Raw genomic sequence first — 12,774 nt, 5'->3', positions numbered from 1 at the left:
GAACTGGAAAGTATGCAGGGACTGTTTCCGCCCGTGCTTCCTCCTGAGGCCGCAGTACTGTCCCTTCACTGTTCTTCCTCTAAACCCTCTCCCACTTCCCGGCTGAGCAAACACTGGCGTACAGTGAGGCAGCTGGCACGCTCCGTGCCTTTCTCCCTTTGCTCCTGCTCTCGCTGCCAGTTTTGTCTGCGCGTGACCTTCCCTGCACGCTGAGCGGGGCTTCTTTGGGGTCTTTCTTCCGCTTAGTGTCTGTACCCTGCACGGCACCGCAAGGGCCTGCTCTCCCTTTGGAGCCAAGTGGATAATGATGGTTTCTGCCTCCATCCCCACGCAGTCTATGGGTTGTGGTGGTGTTTTGTCAGCCACATCCGGAGGCATCGCTCCCTGGCTTGCCTTGTCACCTGCACTCCTCACCTGAAGCTACTGCTGGGTTGGTCGGCCGCGGATCTTGTTTGTGCTGATAATGGAAATGTCTTAGTACCTGCCAATTACTAAAAAAGAAAAAAAAAAAAAAAGGCAGCAGTAATCTCATCTATCTTTCTCTTTCTCTCTCTCTCTCCATTTTTCTCCCCTCTCCGCTGGGACAGATGTAAATAAAATGCTTGATAAAATTTAGGCTTTATGTGTGTGAGAGAGATACTTATTGTGGTGAGCTGGGCTGAAGAAATGAGATTTGCATAGATATGGATGGATAAAAAGAAGAAAAGATTGGGAAAATAAATGCTTGAATACGGAATAACTGAAAATGTATGGAGCCAAATGTATGCCTGGGAAAACTCTGGATTCAGCGGAGTTGTACTCACTTGTGCCAGCTCTGAGCTTTGCTCTGTATCTTGCTTTTAAAATATATTTTGCTTTTGGGCTCTTATCTCCACTGATGTCCTATTTGAGGATATTCTTTCTCAGTAGGGCGTGAGAGGGAAGAATCAGTGCTTGCTGTCCTGTAGGTGCTTCCCTACCCCAGAGATCCAGCGGTGCATAGCGAGGTTGGTGACAGGGTAGCACTCCCCTGGAGACTTTGGACAAGGAAAGTGCCTATTGCCAGTGACAATCAGAAGCTGAAGGAGCCCTGAGAGGCAGCCATGGCATTATAAACTACCTGGGCAGCACACAAATGGCACAAAATCCCAAGGGTCCTCAGCTTCATGTATTCATTGAGACAGAGCCATAGGCCTGGATCAAAGATTGAACTGGACCAGGTGGCTTCATGCCAATATTGGGATTTTTGAATCATACCGAGGACCATCATGACAGGCTTTGCTAGAGGATGCAAAGATCCTGAGGACAGGTTTTCTTCGGGATATTTCACTTCTTTCACGTTGCAACCCACAGGCTAGGAGACCTGGAAATGGAGGGCTGGGTTGGCCCTGTAGCTCCTTTAATTCAGAGGGACAGCTCTCATGGTGGTCAGTAGCAGATGCATCTGAGAAAAGGTGCGAGTTGGCACATCTGGAGAATCTGATCCTCTTGCTGAGTCTCATCCCTGGCCACGAGAGTTAGGAGTCAGTTTACTTTCTGAAGCTTTAATATGTCTTCAGAAATGTTGCTGTCATTCATTGCCATAATTCTGGATGTTGTGATCTATCTCCATCCTGCCCCGTCTGCAGTTCTGTGAGTCTTCCTTTCAATTATTTCCTTCAGCTTCAAGTCCCGCAGTCTAATAATATAATGTGCAGAGGGGAAAAAATGAAGGAAAAAGGCATTCCAGGACTTTTGAATTCAGCTTTTCATTTAGCTGAATGCCTTCTTAGTCCTTGTTTCCCAAGCTTGGATGAAATCTAAGCTGATGAAGAAAGGCAGCTACCTACTTTTCATGTGCATAGGTGCTTTGGAGAGTCTATGGAAAGCATATCTGTGATCTCTCCAGGACAGTCCAAGGTCTGAAAATTGAACACATTGGGACATTTCTTCCACCTGAATGTTGCTGTTTTGTGGCCACATCTTTGGTGCCCATACCCAGACAGAAAGCAGGTTTGCTTTGTCTCAGTCCATTCCAGGGCTGCCCTACCATGTGTAGTCCTTCCACATGATGAACGGGCTAATTAATTTACAGGACAGAGAGAGAAAATGGAAAAAGAAAAAAAAAAGAAAAAGAAAAAGGAGGAAAGGAGAGGGACTGGAACAATTGACAAATTGAAACGTCATTTCCCAGCCTGCAGCTGGACTCTGCTGCCCCCCCCCCCCCCCCCCCCCCATTTTTTCCCCCTCTCTTTTTTAGCCTTTTGTGTTTTGATTTGGTTATAAAAGCCAAGACGTAATTGAAACTGGCATCGGAATCAAACAGTGTGACCTTGTCAGGTTTCTTCCAGGCTGGCACCGCAACCCACCAGGGTGAGGGAAATAAAAGAGGATGGGCAGGGAACGAGGGAGCCCACCAGTATGGGGATCACCCTGGCAGCCCTCGCCTGTGTGGTTTTGAAGGGCTTGTGTTCTGTGCCTCTTATCCTGCCTCTAATTTATATTTAATCCAAAGCGTTTTGGTGGGCCAGGAGAGCATGCTGAGGCAGAAGGAGCAGGACATGAGGGCTGACAGCTCCTTTTTCTCAGGAGTCGGCACGTAAATCTGCTGTGGGAACTGAGTGACGCAGCCTGGCAGCTCAGGAGCGCGGTGCCAGCTTGAGGGAGCTGGAAAAACAAGGACCTCGATGTCTTCACCTTCCTTGCCTGACTGGAGCTAAAAGGAGCACTCTCTTGCTTGTAGCTTGGCTCTGCTGCTGCTCCCCACTTCTGTCCTGCAGCAGCACCCCTTCCAGGCGATTCAGCCTAGAAAACCTGTTTCATCTCTGAGCTGGGCATGTGGGATGCACATGACAGTGACCCTGCTTCCCTGCAGGGAGGTGCAGCTGCCTGGGATGCGGCACCAGCACCCCTTGGGTTGGGCCCTGAGCCCTGGCGCACCCAGGGTTTCAAAGCATGAGCACCTCATCATGAGAGGCATTTAAAGTCTGAGCTCGAGGCACGTAGACAAGCGAGGAATAAATCTCCACTAAATCTGTCCCATCTTTGGTGCCCTCGCACGCAGCCAGGTCCGCAGTGCTAGCCTTAGCAAACTGGAGCAGGGAGTAAGGGCGAAAGGCAGGCAGCAAGGAAGAAGTGCAGAGAGGGAGCACAGAGGGGAGAGTCGGAGTGGGTTTTCCACTCTGCAAAATTTGTCTCAGAGAGGAGGGCTGTAAATTTGTTGCCCCATCACCGGTCCCCCAGGCGCTCTGCCTCTCCAAGCTGCCTGGCAGTCCTGGCTCATTTACCTGGCCGGCTTTCACGGGCTCAGCAGTTCTTCAGCTGCAGCTTGTTCGTCACCTTTCACTGCCGCAGGACCTGGGGGGAGAAGGCAGCGAGCTTATTTACAGGCCACGGGGAAGCTGGGTTTGGAGAGGGAAGTGGTGGGTGGGATGGGTATAGCCGGCATTATGTCCCCACGGCCCTCATCCGCTCTGTCTGTACACGGCGTGCTCGTTACATCACTCCGGGTTTACAGAGGAACTGCCACAGTAAAACTAAATATATGTATTTATAAGCCCGTGTTTCTTTGTTCTGATATAAATGAAGTATAGGAGAAGTAAGCAAATGGAGCTCCCCCAGGAGAACAGGGGGAGAGGCTTGAGTCAGCAGAAGCAGAGCAGAAGGACGGCGATGGTTTATGCAGGCCTTGATGCTGCCTCATTGCAGACAGTGATTTGTGAGGTGGTGGAGATGAATAATACCACTTAATTCAGTTGCTTCTCCGCAGGCTTAAGGCAAACTCCAGTGTGATTTTGAGATGCTTTTGGTTCCTGACGTGCGCATTTTCTTTTGGGTGTACTTCAAACATGAAACTATGTCTGCTCACAAACAGCAAGGTTTCCATGAACTTTTAGGTGGATCGGAATTGGGCCCTTGGATGAACAGAAAACGTACTTAAACTATTACATATCTTTCTGTGTTAATGCTGATTTGTTGTGGTCTGTATTTTTGCAGTCAGCATCGCATCAATTCTTCACCGTGCCTTTTTGTTCTTCTCTGTTTCTAGTCAACTCTCATTGTCAGGTCCTCGGGTGCAGGCATCCTTCTGCAGGTCTGAGCTGTACACCAAGGGCCCTAGTGTTTAAACACTTAGAGAATTAAGTTTTATTCCCCTGAAGGAGCTCTCTTTCAAGTCAGGGAACACCCTCCTCCTATTAATATCAGTGTAATTAGTGAGATTTCACCCTTTGCAAAATGCTACCTGCTCTCCCCCTGCATGAAGCGTTTGCTGTTAAATAATGCAAACCATACTTTTATGACTGTTAGGTCAAACTTGTCAGAGAATGTGCTTTGGTTGCACTTAATGCCATTTTAACATCCTCTCTCTGCGCATATTTTACCGATTTCATTTTACTGCTAAAAAAAAAAGTCAAAAAATGAATTTCAGTATCATGGAAATATTTATAGAAATTGAATTTTAGAAATTCCACCGAGAATATTCGATTTAGGAGGATTTGTGTGTTCCTCCAACCTTAGCAATTGTCAAAGAGAATCAGTCTCGAAGTCCCTCGAGTCCCGATTTGACCGATCAGAATAGGCAGCATCAGATTTTCAGTGAGAAGGTAAGGGAACGGCTGCAGTTGGCAGATAATATCACATATTTATCAATAATCATGATTAGTTTAGTCCCCAGGGCATGAGGTAATACAGTCCGTCTCATCAGGACTCGTGCTTTATATTTGGGGATTTTGGCTCCCCATGTAAATTCTTGTAATTCCTTGCATTTTGCTAAACTCGTGGCTTTAATGTAACGTGGCAGTGAGTTCCCCTGCCTAAGTTCAGCGTTCTGTTAAAGAAAAATTTCTCTAGTAAATTTGTAATCACCACCTTTCAGCTTCATTAACTGTTCATTTTTTCTTGCGTTCTAAAAAAGAGAAAACAGGAGCTTCTCTATTATTCACTACTTTATAAGCTGTTGTCACACCTTCTTTTATTTGTCTTCTTTTCGATATAAACTGCCCCCCCTTCATTCTTGCTTCACGTATGCGTTTTTCTGCTCCTGTTATCATTCTTGCCACCTTTCTAAAAAGGAAGCTGAAACAATCCATTGTGACTTATCTGGCCACTAGTCAAACCATCTGGAATTTTAGCCTTCGCTTTGGAGGGGGGGGGAAATTGGGGGGGGGAATCCATCAAATAAATTGGAAAAACAAATACATTTATTGAACTCACCATCTGGTAGCGCACATTCCACCAGCAGACACAAAAAAAAAAAAAGGAAAGAAAAAAAAAGAGAACAACAAAAAATACAAGCTAAATTCAACAAATCAATTATTCATTGTGAATTATTCACTAGCTTCTATTCCAAACACTGCCAAGATGTGTTTGTTTATTTTTATTTGGAGTTTAAAAAAAAAATCCATGGCAACATTGCTGTTTGTCTTAGTGCTCGTGTACAAAGTGCAAACCTGTACTTCTCTTCTGAATGCCTTTATTTAATCAGAGAAAAGCAACAGAGCAAGAAAGAACAAAAGCAAAGTTCTCAGAAGAGAAAATAGTGTGTGTCTGTGAAAGCACCGTTTCGCTGCGCCTTGTGGAATGATAGCTATTCCTGGTGACCAGGCTATTTTTGAAATACAAACGTAAAAACCACAGAAAGTCAATTCTCATCTGTTACATCGGTGCTATTAGAGCACCTGACACAGAGGGGTTTTGCTCCATGGCTAAAGAAAGCACACATCTTAAGTGGTTCTTCTGGGGTACTTATTTACCCTCACTTGGCTTTTTGTGGAAACTGAAAGAGGTGGATCGTTTTTGTTGTTTGTTTGGAAACGTGCTTAATAATCTGGGGTGACTACAGGTCAGGGTTGTGTCCCAGGAGCTAGCTGGGGAGGAGGGGACGAGAGGAGAGACGGTTTGAGCTAGCGATGCAGGAACACCGCAGGTCGGGGAGAGAGGATGCGAGGAGCACCCTCAGCGGAGTCGATGGCAAGCGGCCGTGCGCCTGTGCTGGTCTCCCTTTGTGGCTGCCACCTGTACCGTGGGACGTCAGCAGGGACCTGATGGTGATCTGAGGCAGTGCCAGCTTAGGATCTTCTGCTTGGTTTGTAAGGTTTGTAGGAGTAATGCAGCTGCAGAGAGCATTGGGCAGCTCTGGGTAGAGCGGTTAAATATGGGCAGTCAGCAGAAGGGCAGAGGTGGTCATCTTTGCTCCCAGTTTATAGGTTGCTCTATAGGAAAGCACAGCAGGAAAGGATACATTCTGTCCTCCTTCCCTTCCTTTTTTTTTTTTTTTTTGGTCCAGACTCAGTGACACGTAGCAACTAATTAACTCCTAATTGAATATTGGCTGAAGGGCAGTCAGATAAGTTGTTGGTACTAGGAAAGCAAAGGAAATAAAAGTGCACTATGAATTATACTTTACATTGATTGTAGCCTTCTCCGATATGAGGTGCTAAGTGCCTGGCCTTGGAATGAAAACCTTTGGGACCAGCAAAGCATTTTTCCACCCATTTGCACGGTGCCACACACACAGCCTGTGTCTCCTTTGGCTACTGTCGTGGCTGGAGCCCAACAGTAACACTAAGGCGTGCAAACAGCCTTCTGCAGGTGCTGATCTTGGCACCTGACTGCAGGATTTACGGTGCCTCATGTGAGATGTTCAGTCCTGACTTTATGAGCGTGTGGCACTGAAAAGCCCCAGTGCCTTCACCTGGGAACCTGGAAATCGTGTTATTCACAGACATATTTCTTCCAGAAAAGAGGGGAGAAACAAGCTCGCAGTTGGGTGCGTGATTTACTCTAGAAAATTTTGCTCCTTTTCTTTGTTAAGACAAAACAAACAAATAAAATAGACAACAACATCAACAAAAAACTAAACAAAACAAAACAAAAAACAACACCACAGAATCCTACTTGCTTTTGGATGCATTTTTTATGCCCCTTGATCACTGCCTTGGCTGGTCGTCAATTTTATGCCTGCAATTAAATTGTGGGCACAAAACGTTCCACCATTAAGCTGCGAGCAAAAATGCTGCTGTCCCAAATTGCACCTACAGAAGGAAGGGTTCTTCTTGATAAAGCAATGCTCTTGTTTTTAATGCTTTCTGCCTTTTCAAAACCGTGGCCTAGATTTCAGGAGCGAAGGTGAGAATATTTAAAACAGTGGCATTTCCTATCTGCTGATGTCCTCAGCTTCCAGGTTGCTGTGCTGAGCAGTTTGCTGCGCTAGAGCTCCCTTCTGCTTCTTGTGACACTGATGCTCAAAAAGAAAAAAAAAAAGTGATATTGAAAATGAAAACACACACACACACAAAGCCCAACAAAAGAGAGAAAGATTAGGCACTGTTTTTTTTTTTCCTTTAGGAAAAAAACTCTTTTCTCTTTAATCGTCTGATTTTGCCTGGCTCCGGTCCAAACATTGTTCCTCTTCGACTCTTTCTGTTTTGGCTTCTTTGTTCTTCATCCCTTCCCTGATTTGCCCATCCCTGTGTCCTGGCTGCATATTTGCCCTGGCAGGGCTGGGGAAGGGCACTGCCTTATTTTTGGCAGGGCAGCACGTGCCTTGGAGAGCGAGCCTTCGCCAGGGATGGTGGTAGGAGGTGGAGGTGTTGGTGCACCTGGAGGAGGAAACCCAGGGGAGACACTAAGGAGGTGTGTCCGCAGTGCTCCTATGTCCTCAAGGATGCAGCATCTGGACTGGTGGAGAATGTGGGACTGCTCGCTTTGGGTTTGGGAGTGGCAATGGGAAAGGGAACGTCTGCAGAAGTTACAGGCTTCATGAGTGCACAGGTAACACACAGACACTTGAAATCTTTCTGGACTTTTTACCAGCCAAACCAGGCTGCATAAATGGAGGGGGCGCAGGGGATTTTGAGACCTGATAGCAAGAAGTTCAGAAGCAGCAGCGTTTGCAAAGGAGGACTCCAGTTTGTTTGGGATTTCTTTGGGGGGGCTTAAAATTAATGGCAGCAGCGCACAAGGCTGCCAGTATTTTTCAGCAACATTGTTCTCTAAGATACAGGGGAGTTTTGTTGGCCTTTACAAGTGATTTATTCCGACAGTTATTGTATGTTCAACAATAAATTAAGTTAAAATAGGCTAATAACACATATTCACTGATGCTTTAACAGCTCAGTAATGGATTGGAATTTCTTCTCCGACCTCACTCTCCTTCTCAAGTAAACAGGCGGCGGGCGGTGTGTAAGTCAGACAAAGGCAGGATCCTCAGACAGAAAGGATAGGTAGGCTGGGAGCAAGAGAGGGCCGAAGCAAATGCCTCTCTGTTACTGATGTGTGGTGACAGCGGACTGAGGAGATCATTGGAGGCTTCAGTGTTAGTGACAACGCAAAGCTTTCTCCCAGCAAATAGATGTGCAATGAGAAATTGCTCTTTCAGTGCTTTGAATCTTTCTGGGGATCTTAAACCCACAGCAGCTGAACGTTTCCCAAAAGTCCTTGCAGCATCTTCAGGGATCTCACTGCATGCCAAAGGCACCCCTTCCTTGCCGAGCTACTGTGCCTCAGGCAGATCTGTTGCTGTCATCTTTTGACACTCATGGCATCCCTGTAAGCAAGTTAGAGAAGGTCAGTTAAAATACCAGAGGGTGATCACAACGTCAGCTGTGCTCAGACAGGAGTTATCGATGGTTCTCAGTCACAGTGGAAGATGCTCGGAGTGGCTGGGGTCAGTCCTACATCAGTTGGTGCTCAAGGTTTTCTTCCATGAGCTGGATGACAGGACAGCAAAGAAGCTTTTTTTTATTTATTCATATTTTTTTTCCTGTGTTTGTGAGCTTTCAAGCCTGCTTGTGGATAGGGATAGAAAAAAAAGGATGAAGTCCCTGAAATTCAGGAGGAACGTGTGCAAGATATGGCACTTTGGAAGGAAAAACGAAGCCAAGGAGCGAGCAATCTTGCTGAAGAGCATGCAGGACTTACTGTGTATTGTGAATTCAGAAGGTGTTAAATAATTTAGTATTTCTGGTCCTTTCCCTTTTGCATTTCCACTTTCTTAGAGCAGCCAGGGCGTTTGGTAACACCTCCTGGCCAGTCACCCTAGCATCCGCGGAGTCTGTGCTATAGCCAGCAAATAACCAGCACAGATAGGTGATGGAGGTCGTCTGGGGTGAAACACAGACTCCAGCTCTTCCCCTCGCTCCCTGCCCAGTCCCTCAGCCACGTGGCCATTTGGCACAAGGTTTTATGTCAGCTCAGCCCAAGCCACGCTGAGGTCAGGGACCTGGTACCAGTTGCGCGCCTGCTGTATCAGGGAAAGAGGGAGCTAAGCAGGTGGAAGAATCAGGCAAGAAGACAGCAGATCAAACTAACACGCTGTAACAACGCTCTGCTGAAGCATGGTGACACTGCAGGGGCTGCTTTTCCATCAAAACCAGACTGGAGCATCCTCAGCGCAGCGGCCGATGCACTCACCTGTCCAATTCCTGCTGAGGCAGCGCAGACGGAAGTGTAATTCTTAGCGCCTGGGGGGCTGAAAGTAACCTGCCCATCACCACCTCCTCTCCTCCCCTCCTCGGCTACCATCGCTCCCCCACTTGCCATGTCCTATTTTCTTGTAAACAAGGTGGTGCCTGTTTTTGTTAAAAGGCATCGCGTTGTTGCTGGACCTGGAAGGGTAATTCGCAACCACGCGCTGGCTGCGTGTAGTTCTGCGCCATCTATTACAGATGCCTGCGAGCCGAGGGCACTTGCCTTGACTTTACTCCACTCAAGGAACGGTTGTTGGCTTATTTGTATAGCTCTTTTTGTGTTTGTGCTTTCCTTTTTTTTTTTTTCTTTTTTTTTTTTCTTCTAGGCAGTTCAGCAGCAAGGATCAGAGGTTTGCTATTGGATTTGCTTTAGCTAGGCTACATTCCACTCTCTTGTCGTGTTTTCCCGATTCGCCGAGGCTATCTCCTGTAGCAGAGGGAGTTATGAAGAAACCAGTGGCCTTCAGTCTCTCGGGAAGTAGAATCAATTTATGAAAAGGGAATAGATAAGAACTAGACCACTCGGAACATGTTTAAGGCCTTTTTTCCCCCAAGGCTTGTCCTGAAGCATCACTCCCAGGAAATTCAGGCAGCTGTACAGCTCGCTGGCTAGGTGCGAGTTTAAAGGCAATCTTTGTGTGCACAATTGCATAAACTAATTGCGTGCGCATTAACATTTTACACAGTTAGTCGTGTGCAAGTGACTCATTTGATCGCTTTGGAGCTGGAGTTGCAGCAAGAGATTTTGGGAGCTCCTCTTTGCTGTGACAAGCAGCATCTGGTCCAATGTAAAGTACAACTTCCGGCGCAAATATGTAGATGTGTCTGAGCTTATTCTTTGTTCTCTGCCATCGCCAGTCCGGGGCTTGGCAAGCTGAAAATGGCTTTCCGCCAGCATTTAATGGGAGCAGCTCCCAATTGCTGAGCATGTGCGCGGAAAGCAAATGCGAAAGAGAGGGGGTTGTGATGGTCAGAGCAACCATCTCTTAACTGGGGAAAATGCTCACGTAATACGGATTCTGTAACTTTCCCAACTCTGGTTATGATACATTTTAAAATCCATACTGCTGTGAAGGAGAAATTATAGCCAATTAAACAAGAGTACCAAACAGAGTCTGTCCCCAAATTTTCCCTTTTTGTATTTGTTGAACTGCACAATTATTTTAAATTGAGTGTTGCATATTCATAAACCCCATTTCCAACCACCCAGTCTTCTGCTTTATGGATCTAGTTGGAATATTAGCGCATATTTCGGTAGCTCATTTCATTTCATCGATCCCAAAGTTCCTTACAGAAGACATGTATGTTACTTGTACTGATACCAAGAGCGGAGCCACCTCTGCGGTGGGATATAACAGGTGTTTAACAGAGCGGAGTTTCCTCCCACCGCATCAGCTAAACCAACACCAGCTTCTGCTTTTTCCAACAGGAATGGCTAGATGGATTGCTGTACAGACAGAACGTAGCAGCAGGATTATAGCACCGCCGCCATGCTGGCAAACTTCTTTGCTTAGATAGGTATTAAATCCTGGCCTTGCAAGTGACCTTGGAGCATAAGGGTTATTCTAGGTGGGCAGGTTTTGCAGGTGTGACCTGAGATGGGGCTTTCAGCAGCTGCAGTTGCAGTGGAGAATTGGGGTCACACGCACTCTCTTACAAAAGCCACTCCAGGTGTTCAAGTGAATGAGGCCATTTGAGAGTGAGGGTGAGTTATACAGGGGAATTAACAGGTGCGGGTGTATTTTTGCAAAATCACGCCGTACATATGAGTGGTGAAACTTTACTATGCAGGCAAACCCTTTTGGGTCTTTACCCACTCGGTGAAATGAAGGCTATTGAATGCCTGCTGCTTTTTAAAATACAGAATAGAGGTTGGTAGCTCTGGGGAGCTTTCAGAGCAGCACCCAGCACATCCCTCTCTGCAGTGCCTGCTAGGACTCTGCAGCGGCAGCAGTGCGTTTACGAGTCACTAATACCATTATTTGCAGTTTTGGGGATCTCCCATCCAAACAGTGACAGTTCGTTTTCTCAGCTCTGCTTAGCTTGTCAGATCTGTGGCAGGGTGGCATGGCTGTTCAGGCACAGTTACTGAACAGAGGGAAAGAGAAACCTCTTTAATTTCTATCGCCTTTCACTCTGATGACATTTATCAAATTTCCTCTGTCTGACAAGTTCAGCTCAGACGTGCTCCTCTGCCTTCCTGCAAGTGCCCTGGTGATGGGAAGGGAGGATGAGCCGATGGGCAGCACTTGCTTGGAAAACAAGAGGGTTGGGTAAAGGAGGAGGAGGAGGGAAGATGCACTAAAAATAAAGAAGCCCCAGAACAGATGACTATATACAAAGAGGAAAGGGATAGAGGAAGGGAACGAGGCAGGAAAAAAAAACTAGTTAAGATTGTATAAAAGGCTTTTTAAGCCCCCACACTACAATCTGCACTCTTTAAAATACCTGAAAAAAACAGCAGTGTCTTTACCGTTCCATTTGCCACTGTCCTTGTCGCACAGTTATTTCTGTGCTATCCAGTCACTAACTTTCTCCTGCATTTCCCCTCTATCCTTGTTTTGCCTCAGTCTCTGCCTTTCCCTGTGCCTTCAGGAGGTGTTTTTAATCCCCTTCTCCCCTAGTTCTGGGTCTGGCAGGGCCACGAGAGGTTTCTTCCATTTCTAAGACAGAGGGACAACCCCACTAGGTTGTGGCCACTGTCCCTCTTTCCTAGGCTAGGTCAGGGGCTGTTCCAGGAGAAGAAAGGCAGTGAGGAATCTCTGTTGAACTTCAATATCCTTCTCCATCTTTTTCCCATCTTACCCTTGTGGATCTCGGTGCTGGGAGGACTGAAAGCGGTCACTGCCTCCTGCAGCCGCCTTGGTAAGCTGCCTGCCCTAAGGGGGTCATTTGGAGACAACTGCTGGGCACGTCAGTGATGCTGTGGTTTCACAACCTTTTTCCCCAGGGCCATGATGCCCAACAGCATGGTGTGCACCAGGCAGCCAGCCAGCACTGCGGGGCACCACCAGTGCAGGGGCTCAGTCCTGGAAACATCTCTTTGTTTAAAAGCCATTCCAGCTCAAGCAGCTCAGCTCTGCCATCCGCCCTGGGCACACGGGGTTCATCCAGCTGGTCGGGGCAGCAGCTGATCCCTGGCACCTCGTTCCCAAGGGAGGAACAGATCGCAGCTGCCCTCACCCTGAGCTCCGATCTCAGCAGAGTGTGCAGACACAGTGTAGTGCTAAGACGAAGCCACATAGGCCAGGAAGTTTAGGCTCTGCTGGCCACATAATTGTGTACAAAAGGAGTGGCTGAAAAAGCTGCTGTAATGAGTGTGACCTGACTGAGCAGAGCTGTGCTT

General features: G+C 47.0%; 1 protein-coding gene across 1 annotated transcript in view; it reads left to right on the top strand.

Annotated features, from left to right (window-relative positions):
* LSAMP (limbic system associated membrane protein) overlaps window positions 1–12,774 on the top strand; it is a 965,491-nt gene that overhangs the window by 152,413 nt on the left and 800,304 nt on the right. The window lies entirely within an intron of this gene.

The sequence above is a fragment of the Anser cygnoides genome, chromosome 1 (assembly GCF_040182565.1).
Source record: "Anser cygnoides isolate HZ-2024a breed goose chromosome 1, Taihu_goose_T2T_genome, whole genome shotgun sequence".
In the NCBI taxonomy this organism is placed as follows: Eukaryota; Metazoa; Chordata; class Aves; order Anseriformes; family Anatidae; genus Anser; species Anser cygnoides.
This window is presented reverse-complemented; position numbering and strand designations above follow the sequence as displayed.